Source organism: Silene latifolia, chromosome 5 (genome assembly GCF_048544455.1).
Source record: "Silene latifolia isolate original U9 population chromosome 5, ASM4854445v1, whole genome shotgun sequence".
NCBI lineage: Eukaryota > Viridiplantae > Streptophyta > Magnoliopsida > Caryophyllales > Caryophyllaceae > Silene > Silene latifolia.
This window is the reverse complement of record NC_133530.1, coordinates 60,767,371-60,772,678: the sequence shown is the minus strand read 5'-3', so window position 1 is coordinate 60,772,678 and position 5,308 is coordinate 60,767,371. Positions and strand designations below refer to the sequence as shown.

The following is a 5,308-nucleotide window of genomic DNA, read 5'->3' as shown; positions in this document are numbered from 1 at the left end:
GATGCCGTCATGGCATTGACATGATGCTTCGATGATTTTGAGTTTTCCCCAAGTCTAGCCATAGCTTGTTCAAACTTCAAGTTGATTGTGTCAATGTGAGCACTAAGTTGAGCACCCAATTGAGTAACGGAGTCCACTTCATGCTTTCCTCCTCTAGTAGCCTTGCGAGGTCTACTATATTGTGAATTATGGACCGCCATTTCCTCAATCTTATTCCATGTTTGATTGTCATCAACTTCGGTGAACATTCCGTTTGATCCCATATTGAGAATGTTCCTAGAATCTTCATATAAACCATTCCAAAATTGTTGCACCAAAAACCATTAGCTAAGTCCATGGTGAGGACATGAGCAACAAATTCCCTTGAACCGCTCCCAAGCTTCATACAAAGACTCTTCATCCCTTTGCTTAAAACCCGTAATTTGAGCTCTTAGCATGTTGGTCTTTTCCGGTGGGTAGAATTTTTTGTAGAAAGCTAGAGCCAACTTATTCCAAGAATCTATTCAAAGGGTGGCCTTATCAAGGCCCTTCAACCATTGCTTTGCGGTGCCGATTAAGGAAAAAGGAAATAAGACCCATCTAATTTGGTCTTGAGTCACGCCCGTTTGAGAGATAACATCACAATAATCGCAAAAGGTTTCCATATGAGAATGAGGGTCCTCACTAGGCATTCCCCCGAATTGGCTCCTCTCAACTAGTTGGATGAAGGCGGACTTGGCAATAAAATTTCCAGTGAGATGTTGCGGTGTAGGAGTACCATTTGGTAGATTCTCCTCGGTGGGTACGGAGTGTGACGAGAATTTTGGCATTGTAGGTGGATTTTGTAGGGTATTGTGTAATGGGTTTTCTTCTCCTTCTATTGCGAAAGGATTGAGAAACTCACTAGTGGGTTGAACAACTTCACCAACACCTCTCAAATTCCTCCTAACAAGTCTCCTATTGTTTGTCAAGGTTCTTTCGATTTCACGGTCAAAAGGTAACAAATCACTTTGTAACCTTCTAGACATGCAAAATATCAAACAACTCAAAAACAATTAGAACAAACCTTGATGATTTTTACTTCCTCAAGGCGAAGAAAGACACAACTAATAACAAAAAGGAAATCTAAATCAAACAAACACCGTCCCCGGCAACGGCGCCATTTTTGATCGGTCCGTTTAGTATTCACAAATAAATAGATGTGGTCGTTGGTCACGGTCGAATCAAAACACAATTTATAGCTTAACAAGCAACTCTACAATTAGTAAAGAGGCAAGTAAAGGTCGGATCCCAAGGGACGGGAGTTGAAATGAGATTTCTATTGTAACTAGTGGTGTCTAAGGGGTGTCACAAATTGGGTTGATGTATAAGGTTACTAAACTAGAATAACAATGAAAATAAACAAGCAAGATGAATAAAAAGGGGTGTAAACAATTGATTAAAGGCACTAGGGTGTCATGGGATCATAGGGGAATCATGGGATATGATCATACAAACATGTTCTCAAATTATAAGCAAGCAATTATTGTTGTGATGGATTGAGTTGGGTTATATCTTACAATCCTAGGAAAGTTTGGGTCCGGAGCCGAATCGATTAGATTGTACAACACCTACAAGTCGACTTAATCTTCCCTACTCAACAACATGCATGGTCTAATGAGACTCGAGTTGGGTTATGTCTTACAAGTCTCATTGAAAAGATAGGAGATGATAGTAAATGCAAGGATTCATAGGCTTAGCATTTCATCAAATATAACATGTGCATGAGTTGAGATCAAAACAAGCAAGCAAATAAGATATGAAAGCATATTAATTTAAGCATGAATCATTCCCCATGTTGGTTTCCCTAATCACCCATTAACCCTAGCTAAGAGACTACTCACTCATTATCATGTTGATCATGCTAGCAAGGTTGTCAATCATACCAACAATATGAAACATGATGAATAAATGAAAGTAATTAACAATAATTAAAAAGGGATTAAGAGATTATACCTACTAATGATTCCAATGATAAAGCAAGAATAATAGAAGTACTTGAATGCTAGATTGAGAGGTTGTCAATCTCCCAATAATAACCCAAATAATCTTCAATTACCCAAAATAAAGGATGAACAAAAGAGAGATTAAAGAACTAAAACTTGGATTAAAACTTGATTAATACTTGATTACAATATTGAAGAGAGATTTGATTGATATTAACTACACTAATTATTGATAAGAAGAACATGCTCCTCTAATTAGACTAATGGGGTATTTATAGTGAAAATTAGGGAGGATGCATTAGGGTTAACTAAGGGCTAAACTAGTAATTACACTTTTTAAGTAGAGCAAGGAGAAGCCGGTATTTTTGGAGAGAAGGGCTTCTCTTTTCGTAGCTTGAAGAAGACAACCCGTGCTGTGAAGGAATCCGGGCGGATTAGGGTCGGGACGGCCGGATTTGGGCGATGGAATCCGAGCGGATTCTGGGGAATCCGGGCGGATTGTTGAGGGGGAATCCGAGCGGATTCCAGCTGGGACGCTCGGATTGTGGATAGGCGGGACGGCGGATTGTCGACAATCCGCTCGGATTGATCGATCAGCGTGATACTTCTTCTTTTTCTTCCCTTTTTTCATAAATTTCTTGGGGATTTCCTTGGGGACTCAAGGATCCTTTCTCAACATTGCTCTTCTACTATGATATGTACAAAGGCCTTCTAATCTTGTCTCTCCTTGATGCTTGGTCATTGAATTTGATCAATTTAGTCTTGTTTTGCCACGAAAATGCAAGATTCTTACTCCTTTCCTACCAAGGGATCAAAATCTTAAAGAATATGCAAAACAAAGAACTAAAGATAAGAAATGACCCAAATAAGCACTAAAAAGCATGGAAATAAGGGTAATTCGGGGGCTAAATATGCGCCAATTATGGTCACATCACTTTTCAATGAGACTTGTAAGACATAACCCAACTCGAGTCTCATTAGACCATGCATGTTGTTGAGTAGGAAGATTAAGTCGACTTGTAGGTGTTGTACAATCTAATCGATTCGGCCCGGACCCAAACTATCCTAGGATTGTAAGATATAACCCAACTCAATCCATCACAACAATAATTGCTTTGCTTATAATTTGAGAACATGTTTGTATGATCATATCCCATGATTCCCCTATGATCCCATGACACCCTAATGCCTTTAGTCAATTGTTTACACCCCTTTAATTCATCTTGCTTGTTTATTTTCATTGCTATTTTAGTTTAGTGACCTTCTACATCAACCCAATTTGTGACACTCCTTAGACACCACTAGTTGCAATAGAAATCTCATTTCAATACCCGTCCCTTGGGATCCGATCTTTACTTGCCTCTTTACTAATTGTAGAGTTGTTTGTGAAGCTATAAATTGTGTTTTGATTCGACCGTGACCCAACGACCACATCTTAATTTGTGAACACTTAGCGGGATCGCATAAAAAATGGCGCCGTTGCCGGGGACGGTGTTTGTTTGATTTAGATTTCTTTTTATTGTTATTAGTTGTGTCTTTCTTCGCCTTGAGGAAGTAAAACTCCTCAAGGTTTGTTCTAATTGTTTTCGAGTTGTTTGATATTTTGCATGTCTAGAAGGTTACAAGGTGATTTGTTACCTTTTGACCGTGAAATCGAAAGAACTTTGACGAACAATAGGAGACTTGTTAGGAGGAATTTAAGATGTATTAGTGAAGTTGTTCAACCCACTAGTGAGTTTGTCAATCCTTTCGCAATAGAAGGAGAAGAAAACCCATTACACAATACCCCACAAAATCCACCTACAATGCCTAAATTCTCGTCACACTCCGTACCCCCACCGAGGAGAATCTACCAAATGGTACTCCTACACCGCAACATCTAACCGGAAATTTTATTGCCAAGTCCGCCTTCATCCAATTAGTTGAGAGGAGCCAATTCGGGGGGATGCCTAGTGAGGACCCTCATTCTCATATGGAAACCTTTTGCGACTATTGTGATGCTATCTCTCAAACGGGCGTGACTCAAGACCAAATTAGATGGGTCTTATTTCCTTTTTCCTTAATCGGCACCGCGAAGCAATGGTTGAAGGGCCTTGATAAGGCCACCCTTGGAATAGATTCTTGGAAGAAGTTAGCTCTAGCTTTCTACAAAAAATTCTACCCACCGGAAAAGACTAACATGCTAAGAGCTCAAATTACGGGTTTTAAGCAAAGGGATGAAGAGTCTTTGTATGAAGCTTGGGAGCGGTTCAAGGGAATTTGTCGCTCATGTCCTCACCATGGACTTAGCGAATGGTTTTTGGTGCAACAATTTTGGAATGGTTTATATGAAGATTCTAGGAACATTCTCAATATGGGATCAAATGGAATGTTCACCGAAGTTGATGACAATCAAACATGGAACAAGATTGAGGAAATGGCGGTCCATAACTCACAATATAGTAGACCTCGCAAGGCTACTAGAGGAGGAAAGCATGAAGTGGACTCCGTTACTCAATTGGGTGCTCAACTTAGTGCTCACATTGACACAATCAACTTGAAGTTTGAACAAGCTATGGCTAGACTTGAGGAAAACTCAAAATCATCAAAGCATCATGTTAATGCCATGACGGCATCCTCATCAATCCCAAGTGGGATATGTGAGAATTGTGGAACTTTGGGACATGACCAAGGTGAATGTAGGGGAACAAATGAACAAGTGAATGCTTTCCAAGCATACAAGAGTGGCACCCCTTATTCCAACTTTTACAATGAAAACACCAAATTCCATCCAAATCTCTCATACAAAAGCCAAAATGTTCAAAACCCTCAAACAACATACACTCCACCACCCATGAGAAACCAAAATCAAAGACCCTTTTACAATCAAAACCAAGGTTACCAAAATCAAAATCCATACAATCACCAAAATGACCAAGGTTTTGATGTCCAAAAAGCGGTCCTCCAAATGCAAAAGAATCAACAAGAATTTTTCACTCAAATGCAAAAAGATAGCCAAGCAAAGGAAACCACCATCAACAACATTCTAGCTCACACCAAGATGTTGGAAACACAATTGACTCAACTAGCATCTTCAAGCTCACAAAGACAAAAGGGGCAATTACCACCTCAAAGTAATCCCCCTAGACATGAAACGGTTAGTGCCATTCACTTGAGAAGTGGTACAAGGTATGAAGCACCGAAGAAGCAAGTTGAGGATGAATTTGTGGAAGCTAGTGAAAAGGAAGAAATTGTGCAAAACTCCAAAGATGGAGAATCGTCAAAAGAAGAAAGTTCAAAGAAAAATGAAGACAAGGCCAAGGAGAAGGAGCCCATTGTGATTAGACTCCCTTTTCCAAGTCGTC

At 39.7% G+C, this 5,308-nt stretch overlaps 2 non-coding genes across 2 annotated transcripts; one reads left to right on the top strand and one right to left on the bottom strand.

Moving 5' to 3' along the window:
• Window positions 1-330: 330 nt before the first annotated feature.
• Window positions 331-437, top strand: LOC141658016 (small nucleolar RNA R71). The gene has a single exon (XR_012548927.1). It is a non-coding gene; the product is annotated as a small nucleolar RNA R71 (small nucleolar RNA).
• Window positions 438-4,143: 3,706 nt separating this feature from the next.
• Window positions 4,144-4,250, bottom strand: LOC141658025 (small nucleolar RNA R71). The gene has a single exon (XR_012548936.1). It is a non-coding gene; the product is annotated as a small nucleolar RNA R71 (small nucleolar RNA).
• Window positions 4,251-5,308: the final 1,058 nt, after the last annotated feature.